Source organism: Gopherus evgoodei, chromosome 3 (genome assembly GCF_007399415.2).
Source record: "Gopherus evgoodei ecotype Sinaloan lineage chromosome 3, rGopEvg1_v1.p, whole genome shotgun sequence".
Classification (NCBI taxonomy): Eukaryota; Metazoa; Chordata; order Testudines; family Testudinidae; genus Gopherus; species Gopherus evgoodei.
This window is the reverse complement of record NC_044324.1, coordinates 45,311,730-45,328,756: the sequence shown is the minus strand read 5'-3', so window position 1 is coordinate 45,328,756 and position 17,027 is coordinate 45,311,730. Positions and strand designations below refer to the sequence as shown.

At 38.0% G+C, this 17,027-nt stretch overlaps 1 protein-coding gene across 18 annotated transcripts in view; it reads right to left on the bottom strand.

Moving 5' to 3' along the window:
• The window catches only part of MYT1L (myelin transcription factor 1 like), a 383,510-nt gene that overhangs the window by 353,973 nt on the left and 12,510 nt on the right, over positions 1-17,027 (bottom strand). The window contains exon 1 of one of the 18 annotated variants that reach the window (XM_030555504.1): positions 15,531-15,670. The exons of 16 other annotated variants lie outside the window; for them this stretch is intronic. The gene's annotated coding sequence lies outside the window, so the exon portion shown is untranslated. Of the gene's footprint in view, positions 1-14,925; positions 15,306-15,530; positions 15,671-17,027 lie in introns of those variants that run through there. One more of the 18 variants, XM_030555503.1, reaches the window with a different exon arrangement.

Below are 17,027 nucleotides of genomic sequence, written 5' to 3'. Positions count from 1 at the left end.
AGGCAGGGGTTAAATGTCACTGCCATATAAAAGAAACGCCATCACACATGGGTAAAAGAAGTTACTGAAAAAGCAAAAACAGCTTAAGTGAAATATGTGGATAATTGATAATGGCAAACATTTCCCCAGGATAGCTAAACAGAGGATCAGAGCTGAAATTCTTTGAAGTCAATAGGAGTCTCTCCAAGGTCCTCAGTGGGCTTTAGGTCAGGCCCAAAATGTTTATCAAGAAGCATAGAGGAGGAAATTCATTTGGCAAATGAATGCCTCTCTTAGCCACCCCACCAGGGAGAAGGTAGATAGAGGGGAGGAAAGAGAGGAAAATGGGGAGGGGGGAGAAATCCACTATTTTGTGTTATATCAGAACACAGGAGCTTACACTCAAGGTATTTATTATTATTAATAGCTGTGACTCTTGTCTATCATCAAAGATCTCAAAGCACTTAGAAAAAACTTAATGAAGCCACACAACACTCTCTGTGCTAAGCATTATCCTCACAACTTTTATAGATTGAACCAGGTGCTCTACACCTCAATTTCCTAAAGTCCGTTGAAGTCAGTTGACTTTAATGGACTTTTGAATCAGGCCAAAGATAGGCTCTCTGGACAGTGGCAGATCTAGAAATACAGCCCAGTGGTCTTGACCCCATGTTTATTTGTTTTCACCATAAAATCACATCCTCACCTGAACATGAAAATTCACAGAAGTATTTACAACATAACAAGCACATAAGAGTGTTTCCTTTTCAGAAGGTAATAACTAAACTGGTCTGAAAAACCCTGAGAACTTTAGACTCAATGGGTAAAATGCTGGCCCTATTGGAATCAATGACAAAACTCCCCTGGGATCAGAATTTCCTCCAGAGTTTAGTTGCCTTGGTCATGGTTACTGCATACTTACATAGGGAGCAACACGTATGCTATTGTTGTGATACAGATTTGTATTAAATATTCAAATAAAAGGAAAGGGAAGAAAAAAACCAATAATGTGGCTCGCAAAACCACAGAAAGGTGATTTTAAAACATTTGAAAAGCTTTCAGCTCTTCCTCTTCACCCTCACCCTAAATAAATCCTGCCTCATCTTCCTGCAGTCTACCCCCTTCCCTCCCCAGAGATCAGCATGGCTCTTTTCTCATAAAAATGTACACGTGCTGTAGTGTTCATTCTAAGTGGAAAGAAAAGAAAGAAAGCAACATAGATGATTTTATTTATGTTGTGTTCCAAAAGTGAATTGGGAGAGACAGCTTGGGACCTTCCTAGTGTAAGCACACAGAAGTAAAGGTGTATAACCATTATTGTGTCAGCAATAGCCTTGCTAGTTGGTAAGGAGTGACGTTGATTCAAGGGAGGGTGGAAGGGTTAATTTTCCACCTTTTCAGTGATTTGACAGATATTTTCTTTGGGTTTATTTTTCCTTCTGTGACACATGCATTTCGTGTTTTTCGGCTTTAGCTGGAGGGAATGAGATGCAGAGGTGGGGGTTTCTGATTGGCACACTGGTTAAGAATTCTGATTAAATTAGCCAATCACAACAGAGGATTTATAGTAGCCAATAAAATACAGAGATTTGCCAATTCATGGTACAGAAATTTTGAAGTATTTGTAATGTAAATACAGGTTCCTGTACTCTGGGCTGCCTGCACTATCAGAGTACAGATTCCCATCTGCTGCATGATTATTAAGCAATAGCTGTACTGCAATAATTCAAATCAGACTCTCAGAACCAATCAATATGCAGAGAATTGCATAACTGGAAAAAGCACTATAGTTATGCACTGTTAACATATACAGCATTATTGCACTCTGATTGTCTCATACAGTTCAATTCCAGCACAATTTTTTACAGGATTCTGTAGTGTGAACACAACAAGCTTCTCCAAGGAAGTCTTTGTCTCCAGTATACTGCTAGAGTACCAATGTAAACAGGCACCTTTGTTGGCTGCAAATGTGAAGCTACAGAATCTGCCACATGATTTACCATTTGTTTTAACTGCCACAGAAATTCTCCTTCTGTTGCAGAAATCTTTAGTGCTTTCAGATTTGCAACAATTTCAACTGCCATTGTGTTCCATGTCTCTCCACCAATTCTACTGCTTACGTTTCTTCCCCGCTAATCTAAATAATAAGGGCCCAGTCCCGCAAACACTCTCTAATGGGTGCAGATTTACTACCATAAGTTGTTTCAAGTGAAAGTTCACCATTGGGTAGGGTGACCAGATAGCAAGTGTAAAAAATTGGGACACTTATTTTAGGAGGTGAGGGGTATAGTTGAGTATATAAGACAAAGCACATAATATCAGGACATCTGGTCACCCGACAATTGGGATCTGACAAAACTGTAAACACCAGACACAGAATCCCCCTTCTCATAGCCTATGCCCTACCTGCTGTTGCAGTCAGAGTGGAACCCTGCTGGAAGCACATCACTGCAGAGTTACTGTCCCAGAAACTGAGCCTCTGTTTTATTTTAAATGCATACAAGACTAAGTCCAGCAGAGCACTTAAGTATGTGCGTAACTTAAAACACATTCATAGTTCACCCAGCAAGTAGTGAACTATAAGAACTGGGCATATGCTAAAATGCTACTATTTTTGTTACCCTGTCCTCCCCCCCCCACACACACACCCCTCTATCCACTTGTTTATCTCATCATATCTTGTCTTTATAGTATAAACGCTTTGAGATAGAGACTGTCATTTGCTATATATACTTTCACAAGGCCAAGCTCAATGGGACTCTGACTTGACTGATGTCTCTAAGCTCTGCCACAATATAAAACTTAAATAATAGGTAAGTCCCAATGACTTCAAATGAGCTTTGAGGAAGGAATTAATTTGAAAGTTGATTTCAATGGGAGCACTAACAGGGTAAAAACTATGAATGTGCTTTAGGTTTTGCTGGTTGGGACCTTAGCTATTACCTTTAACTAGACTTGGAAGGTTTCCATTTGTATTGGTAAATGTTGGTAAACAGCAATTTCACTGAACACACACAAACTGACCAAATATATATATTTCCATCAATAATAAAATTTACAGATAAGAAAAATGCTGCTTGAGAATTTATTGATTTAAGGATATTTACTTTGTGTATTTTTACATGCAGTGTTGACAATTTGTGTTTTAACAGTTATAAAGCTTTAACTTTTTGAATCTCAACTACTGTCATTAAATAGTTATTGCCTTACCCCTCCCATAATTTCCCACAACTAAGAAAATTTAAAATCAAGATAAAAAAGCTTTAAAATAATCAATGTTATTATCTGTCCAAATTATAAAACAATAAAAATCAAATTTTGTCAAGCCTGCCTTTAAATTTTGAGTGAAGGTGTCTTTGTTGTATAAATTTTGTATTTAGTTTGGCTTGAATTTGATTTGTAATCTTGTAACAATATTTTATTTCTCCAGAACTTTCCTTGGTTTTAAAGAATATTCACATTTCTAGGAGGTTGTCCCCTACCATGGCTTAGATTTTTCCCTTCCTACATGCGTGTCCCCATTTTCCTTTTAAAAATCATCCCATCCCCTCCAGGAATTTTCCTGAGTATTAAGATTTTTTTTTTCCCAAATTATTTTTACTAGTCCATATGAACAACCAAATAACCATATGTTCCTTCCAGTGGTGTTTTCTCCTGCCTGTGCTCAAATCTGATGTATGGGGTGCAAAAAGCCAACATTTGCACTTCATATCCCAAGAATGATCACATAATAGTAGCTTTTTGCAGCCTATAAAGGTCCAGTGGCATATTCCTACACTTTTATTTCAATGAATATATTTATTTATTTTTGTAAACACACACGTTTTTGTAAACATATAATCAACCAATGCTGCTGTAGAATTCTCAGTTTGCCATGGAGTATAGCACTCATGTACAGCAGAAATCAAAAGAGTATTACCACAGATACCAAGTCCAATGTGCTGCAGACTATACAGGGCCCAGAATATAAAACATGCCGTATAACAGGCTGAAATGGCTTTTGGAAGAGCTCATATTCATAAGTCCAAACACAGATAAACCTGCCCACTTGTGTACAAAGCACATGACAAGTACTAGTACTTCACCTACCAGCACTTAAAGCTGCTTTAACTGACAATCTGGACAATGGACCTGCTTCTCCTCTCATGGGCTTCAGTGTGAATCATGATTAAGGCCATTGGTTTCAGCAGAGTTACACCAGGGTATAAAACAAGGATGAGACGTGATTGGACCCAGATAGTCTAAACCAGCTCAGGCTGTGTCTTCACTGACCCAAAGGTGGGTGAGTTGTTGGGGTTCGCGCTCTCTCTCTTTTTTTTTTTGGTTAAAAATATAAAAACCAGAAAGATAACTAATGCATGACAGTTATCTTACTGTAAAATCCTACGTGAAGACAAGGTGCTTGTAGTGTTTACCATGAGGTAACTAGGCAAACTCAGCACTATACCCCCTCCCTGTGGTTGACTTTGTGGTAACACTAGGGTTACGTCTACATTGCAATAAAAGACCCATGGCCTGGCCATGACTTGCTCAGGTCAGCTGACTTGGATTCCGGGGCTAAAAATTGCAGTGCAGATGTCCAGGCTCTGGCTGGAGCCCAAGCTCTGAAACCCCATAGTGTGGCAAGGATCTCAGAGCCCAGGATCCAGCCCAAGCCTTAATGTCTACCCTCCAATTTTTAGCCCCGCAGCCCAAGCCCCATCATCCCAAATCAGTTGACCTGGGTTCTGCGACTTGGTGCCACAGGTTTTTAATTTACCCTAAAATGCATTGTTTCCACTATGTTTTTACAGTAAGACAGCTAACACCACACCCCTTTTTGTCAGTGAAGATGTAGCCTTAGAATGCTAGTAGGGGGAAGGGATTTATTTATTTCTTCCCAACAGTGCCAAAAACAATTTCATTTTGACTCGGAATGCAAGACAGATGCCATAGGGTGTTAGGTGAAAAATAATTTTGAAAACTTTAAGTGTGCAAAGAAAGTCGATAAACTACTAAATGAAGTTTAATCTAAGAGTATTTTAAAATTGGAAAGTTGTTTGAAGGGCTGCTTTTGGGATTGTGTGAAAGAGGCTGTCTCTTTTTGAGGAGGTTCCAAGTTTAGTTTCCAAAACATAAAATCTCTTAAATAAAACCCCAAACCTGTTTTTCTTCCCCTTTTATTTGGTCTTGAGATATAATATCATATATCTCTATTTTACCTTCATACCCAGCCTTCTGCCAGAGTACAATATTGTTCCACAAGAGCTGATAAGCCACACAGAGTGAAATTCTTCTCTCAGTAACACCAGTGTACATCTAGAGAAACCCCACTGATATCAGTGGGGACACTCTGGGTTTACATTGGTGTTACAGGGAGAGGAATTGGCCCTTAATCTTCTCTAGCTGTGACTAAGTCAAGTATCGTGTCTCTCTACAGTGCAATGAACCTACCTGTACACATTACACAGCAACTCAAGCAGCACCATACTGTTTACATTTTCTTTTTGTATTAGGCAGCTTTGTATAGTCCCTACAACTTGATTCTTTGAATTCTCAGCATCAACCAATAACAATACAAAGGAAAGTGGTAAGAAGTAGGACATGGTGTTTTGATAGTGAGGCACTGGAATTAACCTGCTTCCCCTGCTCTACAACAGGGTTGACTTATAACAAACTTGCACTTCTCTTAATACAAACAAACAAGATAGAACTGGGTTAGTGGTTATTTTTGTTTGTTTGGGGTTTTTTGCTCATTTTGTTCCATCCCTCTCTTGAATTCGAACTGTTTTTCATACTGCCTCATTATACTTTAATTTCTGTGATTCCATGAAAGGAGGTTAAGATGGAGGAGACAAATGAAGTCAACCAGAATATCTCCGTGCCAACGCAGGATTGATTCCTACAATATTATTTTCAGTGCAGTAGATGTGAGATACCATAGAAAAGATTAATCTTTCCTCCCCGGATGATTTTTTGAAAAAAGAGAAAGAAGGCATGGTAAAAAACAAAACACTTCATATAGAGGGACCTGAGCTGTGTTTTACCTACGAATCTTTGCTCCTTTAGGGATAGTTTGAAGACATACTAGACCTACTAGAAAACTACCCATACTAGGACAAATTGAAGTCAATGGAACTATGTCAGTTTATTACAGCTGAGGATCTGGTCCTAGGCCTTATACAGAGTTAGGGAACCTCCCGTAAAAATCAGTTTTGGTTTTGACATGTTTTGTCCAACCATCTTAGACAAATCCAACATGCCCATCAGTAGACTCAAGTCAGGTTTTAACTCAGCTCTAATACAGTTTGGCCCTGTTGCCAATGATGAGCCAACCATTTTGTTAAAGAGCCACTCTACATGGTGCTTGAGGCTTTATTGGTAAAGTGCAGGGATTCTGATGTTTTAATTCTGGACCTTGGTACAGGAAATATCTACTGAAACATTTGTGCTGGTTGTGTGAAGTGGCACAACCCTTCTGATCACAACTTTTATCTTTCTGTATTTCCCGTCTTACGCTTTGTGGAACAAAATACCACCTTCTTTTCAATTAATTCCTCTTCAAATTATTTTATTCCCTGGAGTTCTGCAAGCTCAAGTTGCGTTTCACCTTTTTAAAAGGTGATACCTGCACCACTATGAGTTTTGAATATCAACTAGCATCCCAGTGCCTGATGTGTCTGCACTGTGTTGTCTATCTAATATAGGTCAGATCCTACAAAGTAATTCTGCCCATGCTGAATTTACACTTGCACAGAACTTCCATCATTACAATGGGACTATGTGTGGGTATCAGTGTCAATATGGGTGAGTCCCTTCGCAGGATCCTTCTGTTTGTACAGAGCTGAGCCCTTGAAGATGCTCAAATTGATAATAGTAACATCGCAAATATAGTTTCAGTGCAATATCACAAGATGCACTGACGGCAAAATCCTCATTGCTGCACAAAAACAAAAGAAGAAATAGTGACTAATTTGTTTCTCGTAATTCCCCTACAATTAATTATACTGCTGGCTAAGAGTGCTCTCAAGGTATATCTATGTTACAAGCACCTCAGCAGCACAGCTGCAGCACTGCAGTTACACCGCTGTAGTGTACACACTTACTACAGTGACAGAAAGGGTTTTCCACACTTGTAATAAATCCACCCCCGCAAGAGGTGGTAGCTAGATCAATGGAAGAAGCCATCCATTGAACTAGCAGTGTCTACGCCAGGGCTTAAATTGGCTTAACTATGTCTCTGAATTTTTCACATCCCGAGCACCGTAGCTAGATCAACCTAAGCTTTAGGCGTAGACCAGACCTCAGAGACACACGAGAATGAACTAGTATTATCTTCTGATAATGTATTTTGCCACAAAAATATAGATGTGTTTGTTTGGGGTACGGGACTGTTATTAGGAAGCTTAATAACATAGTAGATGCGTGGAATTTTGAGTCTGGGTCCATTAGGTGAGTTTAATATAAAAGTGCTACTGCCTCTGTACTAGAAAGCCATAGTGTATTGGACATTGATTTCATTTCACTGCAATATCCAAAGCTACACTCTTATCAATACCAAATCCCATACTGCTATCACATGGTAAATAAGAAATATGCATTTTCCTGCTTATTTTCTTTTTCTGAAATTGATGTTTGGTAGCTGATCATAAAAAATAGTTGCGTTGTAGGCTTAGGTTTTTGTGTTGGTTTCATTGGAACAACACCCTAATCAGGGCCTCTTATGCTAGGTACAGTATAAACACATATAAAGACACAGTTTCTGTCCCAAAACATGCATCACTGAATGACATACCAGCTAAATAATCTACCCCACCCAAAATATTGCATTACCTGTGTTGTCTAGGCAACTACACTATTGATCCCATCAGCATTTGTAATAGTCTCAAATCCTTACACCAGAGTAAATGTTTGGTTTTGTCACATTATTAAGGCATATTAGAGGGAAATGGAACACTCCTACCTATCATAATGTGCTTTAATAATCAAATTATCGCGAAGTACAAAAAGCTGCTAAGAAAACAGAGTAGGGAAAGGTGAGTTAAGTAAGCCAATTGCAGCTGGCGTAGAACCTGTCTTGGGTAAGTCCCTTAACCTCGCTGTGCTGTAGTTCTCACCCATGCGAAAAAGGGTAGAAACGATATAAACCACCCCCAAAGGTATATTGTGAGTCTTAGTTAATGAATACATATTCATGCAGCACTTTGAAATCTTCAGATGAAAGACAAAAGAAATACAAAGCATTATATTATTTATGTTTTATCTAGTGCTTGTGATCTAGACTTCAGCAAAATCATATGCCCCAGACAGCTACTGGTCTGTAAAGAAAAGAAAAAGATAAAGATAAAGCAGCACTAACAGACAGATATTCAGTTGCCCTCCACCCATTCCAGTTACATGAGGGCAAAGTGGGTATAAAGTGCTGCCCTTCTGGTTTAATATCATTCCATACCCACTTTCCACTAGTGCAGATGACTATACAAAGTACCTTGTAAGGAAGACTCAGGACTTCGGACTCAAAGAAAGCTAAGCAAATGGGAGAAATCATAAAGCAGAAAGTGAATGGTCTCAAACACTCTGCTCAGCAGGTTTTCTTGGTTCATCAGGCAAACCTTAGTAAGAAGACTTATACTAACACTTCTGATGCTATTTTGTTTCTAAGGCCAGTGCCCATGTGGTACTGCCAATCAGAAAACACATTCAGAAGAAAAGCGTTAGTACTTGTCACCATCCTGAGAAATCAAGTCATGCTATTTAACACCACCAAGCGCAACCTGTCCATATCTCCCTTCCTCCCTGCCTTTCCCTGCTGGCTGAAGAAACTGTTAAAAGAACAAGACTAGCTAGCAGCATGTGTTAGAAATTCTCTTGGTGGCAGCACTTGCAGACCTCTTCCAGTGCCACCATCAATTTCCAGAATATATCCTGGGTTCTGCATCAAAAAGGACATGCTGAAATAAGATACCATGGCCTAAAAAAGGGACAGAAAGGAAGAAAATCAGGATCAAACAAAAGAAGTGTGCTGACAGCCCATCTACAAAGCCATCTGTAATGGAAAAGCAGTTCTAATCATGTCAATGGATCATCTGTATACAGTTTAAGAGCACTATGAGGCCCTGGGAGAGAGAGAGATTGGTAGTACTGGTTAATTAGCTAGCAAAATAAGATCTTAACCAGGATCAGGAAATTACCATGAAGTCTTCAATAGCTATCACTTATTAAATGTTTAATAAGGACAAAAAAAGTTACTCACTGGTATTAGAAGCTGATTTATTGATACAAGTATACTAACCCTTTCAATAGACCACTGTTTTGATCATTAGTGGTTCAGTCTATTTGTAAACAGGTGCAATATCATGCCTCTGGAGGGGACAGGAGAACATTTCTTGGCTAGCATTATAGGTGTTGAGATCTCACGGGGAAAGATTGTTTTTTAACTTACTAAAACCATGATAACGATTTATCAGAAAAACAAATATTCAGTAATGAAACTTCAAATTCAATGTTAGAATTCATATTTTTGGGCAAACTAACAAACCGGTGAAAGCACCTGATTCTTAACAATGCAATTGATAAACCACAGGTAAAGTAATCGTGTTTCAGAATTCTATTGTACACATTTTTAATGTAACAAGTTTAAACAGTGGAGGATTGTGCTTTTGCTACCACTAACGTGAATGACAAAACTCGTATTTATTTTAATAGGAGCTGGATTGGGACCTTAATTCTGTTAAGATGGCTATGTAGTTAGAAGTGTCTCCTTATTCTAAGGTTCATGTCTTGCAAACTCCTCCTGGATCAGTTACTACTGATCCTTCTGATATTCAAAAAGGCAAGTAACCATTAAATAGTCAGTTTTAGACCCTGGCAGGGTTGGACAGAATATACAGCTACAAGTGTATCAAAAGTTCCTCTCTCAGTGGTTTTAATCTTTAAATTTGATAATTCCAGATTTCAAAAGTAAATTGAGTTGGATTTGGCTCTATGGTACATAATAATCTAAATACTCTGATATACAGGGAAGCGTCTGTGTTTGTCTTGTTTATATGGTTTTACTTTCACATGGACAGCACAAACAGATTCTACTGGCCTACTAGACTACACGGTGGCAATGCTGCTTATGTCACAAACAAAGGTCATAGATGAGTAGCGATGAGCCAGCCTTTCTGTCTGCGCACACACATAGTCAAGACGTCTTCTGTCAATCAGAATATGCTGTATAACCAAAGCACACCAAAAATTCGACACTGAACACCATAATATCCAATAGCTTCCACAAACATGTCAAGAGTTCTAAAAATGCTCATAGAACATATCTTGTCTGTGCTCATCAATATGGTTTCTAAAATATGTTTAAGGTATTTTACTTAATTAATTACATTCCTTGTGAAATCTATACAAGTTCTCTCCAAAGCAGTTTCAGTATCATGACCGCTCTCTATAGGTGTATTTATTCCCTGGCATCAGTATTGTGCCCAGCCCTGCAGCACATACAGCTTCACATCCAAACTTGGGCCTCTTACTCCTTGAGACAATGGAGGAATAATTCAGCATCTCTGAAACTATCTTCTGACACCCCCTATTTAGCAGCCAAACTAGCATAAGCTACTCTTAAATTCAGAGCATTAAGACATATGATTAGCTAACCATTCTGGGGAAGGAGATAAGAATTAAAGGGATGAGCCAATGGCAGTCAGCAGCACAAGAGGGCAGGGGAAACCCTTTAAAAGGTATTCCCTGATCCTTAAGCTGAGTCTCTGCTGCAGCACAAAAGAATCCCAGAGCATTTGCTGTGAGTGAAAGATCACTCTCCATAGCTTATCCAAATAATAAATCTGAGATGTCTTTTCTTATTTTATTGTGGGGGTTTTGTTTCTGGGTTTTTTTTGTTTGTTTTTTTGTTTTGGACTGAGCAAATGTTCATGAAGTGACAAAGATGGACAGGGTTAAATGCTGTAACATAGCACTTATTCACACCACATTAGGCAGAAGAACACTAAAATTAGGCATAACATTTTATTCCCTTGGTAATATACTCCTGTCCTGATGAGAGACAATGGGAGAAGAGGGAACTTCCCTTGGAAAAATAAAGCAAGCCGTTCACAGATTATATAAAAACTGGCCCTCTTTCAAGTAAATATTCCCATTCTCCCAGTCTTTGTGAAATGTGTGATGATTTGTAAAACTATTCCTGTAGCAGAGACCAATGAAAACATGGGCCATTCATTGATTAATCTGAAGGAACATCTGAATTACTGTATCTATAGTATTTGCCTATACATTCTGCCCTTAAAAAGCCTAATTATCCACAACACACAGGAGGCTATAGTACATTGTTAGATCTTAAATGTAAAGGGCTAAATTCATCATTGGTGTCATACCACACAGATGTATTTGGCCCAAAGTCTTACTGTATATATAAGGGCCTGATCCAAAATTCATTGAAGTCAACGTGTCTCTTTTGATTTAATTTGAGTGAGAACAAAAGAACAGCCTTCTCAGACCCTACCAAGCAAGTAATTAAAAAAAAAAATTAAAAAATCCACAGCCTTACCTTGATTCTCCCCACCACTGCAACTGGTGATGAGCAACACTTTCCATAGACCCAGACTCCGAAACAGCTGGAGTGTTGCCAAATGAACATGCATACATAGTATACTATGCCCTTTTTAATCAACTTCCGAATTAAAAAAATGCCTTGCTGGCATGAAGTATGAGAAATGTAGGCTTCAAATAATTCACAAAATAATAGCCCCGCGCGTCTGTCCCCCCCGCAACCCAGGGTAGGTTGAAAATCTGTGTTCTTACAGATGTTTATATTTCTGCACTAGGCAAACTCATAATCAATTTCCTTATGCCTGACCCTCAAGATGTATTACATTTATCCTGAAGGAAACTGGTTTCAGAAACCAATTGCCCAGATGCATTAGACAGGTGGGAGTTTCAGTGAACCAAAGGGTCTACTGGCAGATGCAACATTGATTTCTGAATGTTCACAATCTACCAGACAGCTCCATAGCAGACTTGATTTGATGGCTCTCTATGGGGTGCCCTGCAGCCTTGATTACTTCCACAACCAAGTTGGCTAGGACTGTTATGTGGTGACTGTGCTCTGTGTTTTCAGCTTCACTGTAAATGTATCTCTACAACAAATCTGATCTGAGGTCTGATCAGACTTAAAACCCAAACTTACAACTATGCTTACTGCTTTCATAACCCACTGTCTGAGCCCATTTAAGGTTTCCCTCCCTCCTTAAGTTCTTTGTCATTAAAATTTGCTGCTCTCTCTCCGAGTAAGATGGTCATGATGGTTCTCATCAAAGCAAGATGATGTAGAAATTCTATAGGGAAAAAAATCTCTCTCAGCATACCAAATATATTTGCTTTGCTCATGGACTTATTGACCTAAGGCATGCTTTATTTAGAGAATAGACCAACACATGGGCTGAATGCTGATTCACTTCATGAAAATCTAAGTGCACTTCTATAGATATTTAAACCACCTTTATTAGTATCATTACGCCTTTTTTCAATCACTTCTGGGGGGAGGGGGAGTCAGCAAGTAATTTATAGCCTTGAAGTTTTCTTGCATTATACTATCAAGAGCTTCACAATTGCATTCAAATTTGACCTATGTGATGCAAACATTAATCTAGTTCAGATCAATTAAAATTACATGCAACATTTCCACAATAATATTCAGTGGTACAAAAATTCTGAAAAATTATTCTGCCACCAATGAGACAACTACAGTACTCAAGAGTTCATCAGGAAATAGGTTCTGACATAGGAAATCTTCATTTTTAAAATGTGCATATATTATGTATTTTAAAAAATAATGTACATGCAGATTACTCATTGAAATGCTGATGGAACTATAACAATTCTGTATTTTCACTGCCTTAGTGTATAGCAAGATTGCTGCACAGAAACAAAAGAGTATTCAGAAGAATACTTTTCCACCATTCATGTAGCAAAGTTTCAACACCTGAATCAATATTTTAGATATTTTTGCTAATAATATTTGTGTTTGATTAAAATAGTTCCTTTTTATATACTCAGCTCTCCACCATTAAAATGAAATGAAACCAAAAGTAAAGGGGAAAAAAAATAAAACTAGTCACCTATAAATCCAGAGAAATAATAAACCAATAAATATATTTTAAGTCTCTCTTCCTCTTTTATTTTTCTTTGTATCCATACAATAGTTTGATTCTACAATTCATAAAAGATGCAGTAATGCAGAGAAGAAGAAAGTCATGCTATGAACTAAAAACTATTGTGATGCAATTTGGGCCCCTTTAAAAATGCAGGAATATGCCTGAGTAGTACAGTCTAAGACAAAGAAACCACTGCAGATGAAAATACTAAACCAAACTATTTTCCTTGTGTTGCCAGTTCATGCTGATAGATTGAAATGCAAATAATTTAATATTTCAGCATCCAGAAAGTATAGAGTAAATTAATCATAAAATCAATTCACGATTCTAAATTAGCTTAAAATGTATTGAATTTTGGATCTGCCAGTTGTAACTTATTTCTTTTCTTCATTTCAGTTGATAAATGAATATAATTAAAAACGCCAGCATTAGTGACAAACATGATTTTTTCCAGTTAGATTCCATTTCACTGTATGTAGTTTTACTTTACTTTGTTTTTCTAATGTTTAGAATTTTATTCTGCAATTCAATGTAAGCTTATTTGTTTAATATATATACACAACTATATATACACACACTACTTGTCTTCACCCTAACAACCAAGTTTAAGCTAAGCATTCAACACTTGAACAAACACTATGAAATGATCAAAAGCAACTACACACTGCTTGTTAAGAGAAAACAGTTCATTCCAACATTTTTTGTTTGGAGTTTTTGGCATAGTGAAGACTTCTTCTGCTTGTTGTAGTAGTTTATTTTCATAAAATACCAAACAAGTATGAAATGCCAAAAAGATAAAAAGCTATATTCCCTTTGAAAATATTCACTGTTGTTCTCCAAAGCAAAATAGTTAAAGATGACTCCTAAAAACACAAGCCTCTAAAATGAAAGCCAATCATTCTTTAACTGATCTGCAGTAGTCAGAAATCTATGTAAAGACAAATCACGGAGAGTCATTTCTATCTAACATTAACAGTAGTTAAAAAAATTAGGTCAGTTGAAATGAAAAGCTCCATTTTTAAGGAGATTAAGAACCATTAACATAGGATAAAACTATTCCTAAATGACTATAAGAGAAGGAAGCAAATTCAGCCAATTTTTAAAACATTCAATGTTGTAGTATATACAACATTAGAATTATGTAAGAAATCTATGTCGATGGATGGTCTATTAGAAAATGAGGATTCTATTCATGTTCAGTGTTGTCTGGCAGAATTTTGAGTAATTAAAAGCTATTTTTATTTATTTTCTTGTTTTTGTTTTCAGCCTGCTCTTCAATAAAGAACCTCTCTCAGCAACACAGAAATCATGTTTTTTTTTCCCTCCCACTAGCAATATGCAGATCTATAACTTAAGTTTGGGTTTTAGAATCATTAGTGAGTTGGCTAGTAAATAAACTACAATCTTATTCCAACCAGGAAAATACATACCAGTTAGAATTAAATACTTCTAGCATTTACTAATGTTACTGGACGGACATTGTACTAGCAAATATTAAATATATTTAATAATGGACATTTGCAAATGCAAATTTCAGAAAACAATAATCACTAAGGGCTCGATCCTGCTCCCTTTGAAATAAATGGCAAAACTCCCCACTGACTTCAGAGAGAGCATGATCTTGCCCTGAACAGTTCAGATAATCTCCAGATCTTTGCATACAAAAATATGTTGAGCAGTTTAGCAAAAAAGTACAGCAAAACTGGCTATTCTTTTGTTACTGTCCAGAGAGTTGAACTTTCCTTCACTTTCTGAACAAGAGCAAAGTGACCTGAGAACAATAACAGTGAAAAAAGGACATATTTACCTTTAGGGAATGTCAAAGGGAAAGCTGAAGAATTGCAAAACAAAGTAGTCCAAATGAATTATCTATGCATTGCAGTCCAATTCTGCACCTTAAACTAGGCCACAGTCTGTCAGGCAATCATTTCAGCACCAGCCACCCTGCCTTCCATCTTAAGAGATTCACCCAGAAAATTGACAAACCTGCTCCAAGAAAACAAAACTCTTCTAATGCTTTTGAACGCCCACCATTTGTTCTCCATTCATCCAATCAACTTTTCTCTGCACATCTTCTCTTGCTACCGAGGCTCAGAGACAGGATCACTTCTCATCTGTATGCTAATTATTTTGCCACATGGACAAAAGTAATAATGCTTTTAGACAGGAAACCAACGGGCCTGAAGTAGAAGACAGAAATTAATAAATTGACACCATTAAACAATGCAAAAAAGATGAGCATGCGTGCAGCACTGTGGCTGATGGATCAGCTGTAACCTCTATTTAAAAGCAGCAGACAGACAGGCGATGGGCTACAGAAAACCCAGGCTGTATAGTATGCATCAAGCACAAGTTCCCTTAGAGACCACATTACTGCAGCAGAATAACATCAGTAGCATATTGCTGACTTACCCTCTCTCAGTCTGCATCCTTTAAGCAATACAAAAACATATCCATTTGCGTGAGGGGGACTTCACCGCTAAACAAGATATTTTTTCAGCTATAGTTTTGGCTTAAAACCAATATTTTTTTTAACTCTCCTGTTTATTAGGCTTGCAATAGTCAGACAAGATTGGGGTTGTCTACTATAATGCTTCCTGCATTGTACCCACAGGCCCCTAAATCTCTGGAACAGAATGTGTATCATGTGCAGTGTTGTATTTAATGTAATAGATGGGAACAGAAAATACCAGACTGTTAACAGATACGGAGTAGGTGATACATCTAAAAATACCTCCTCTAGCACTGATCCTATGGCAAAATGGAGCTTGGGTAAAAGAAATCTTAGAAAAATTCAGCAAAACTGTACACTTTTAAATGCTTATGGTTTTTAAAATGATTAAAAATAAATATGTTATTTGCTTGCCAGTAAAACAACCTTCCAGTGTGTATAGAGTTAACTCAAATTTCTGAAGCCTCGTTTATTTTACCAGCTAGCACCATATTCTCTCTTTTAAAACAAAAGAAACAAACTATTTCCAGCTGGAAAGATTACCAAGGTTCTACCACGGATATAAACTTGATCAAGGAAACTTTCATTTGACAAACAGACCAAATGTAAACAAGATCTCATATACAAAAGACTAAATTTGCATGTGGCTTTCACAAAAATGTTGCCAGTAAAAGCAGGTTGATTTTGTAGCTCTGGCTGACTCAGGCTAGTAAATGAGCTGTATTATCAAGGAGAGGGTCTTTTTCACTCAAAGGGACACTCAAATTAGTACACTCCCCCACCCCTTTTACAACACTCACTGTCCTAACACAGCCTTTTTCAACCCTCTTCCCCTCCCCCAACATGGTAATAAGCTTCACTTCTGTATAACGCTCGAAATATGGGGCAGGGCTCCTGAATGAGGTTATCAGGAGGGTAAAGGCTCCCTTTAAATCTGTCCCCTAAAAATGCCATTTTCGTACTAGGCTGATAATTTGTGACCTAGGTAGAACTGCAGCGCTCTTTACACAAAGTCAAACCAAAACGACAGTAAAGAAACTGCAGCTCACCTTAAATACTCAAAGGGGCTTGGTTGCAAGTCTAGCAGCTGGGAGCCTAGGCTTCCCTGCTGCACCCTGCCCTCCATACAATATAAAGAGAAGTAGAGCACCTCTCAGTAAAATTGTCAGTAGCTACCAGGCAAAAGCCGTCCTTCAGAATCAATTTCTGACAAGCAGCTATTTTTCGTATGAACAGGCGCACATGGACGCAGGTTGATTTGGTTGCCCTCTTCATTGCCATGGTATTCATTGCAATCCCCCTGGTTCCTCCACCCTGTTAGTTTGCTGCCTACAGTGATGCTCTCTTCTCTGCAAGCAGTACCACTGCTGATAAACCACTGCAGACTTGCAGAGGGGGACCATGCTGCCCACTGTTTCAGCAGCAGGGACTGAACACCAAAAGGGTAAATCTCAAGA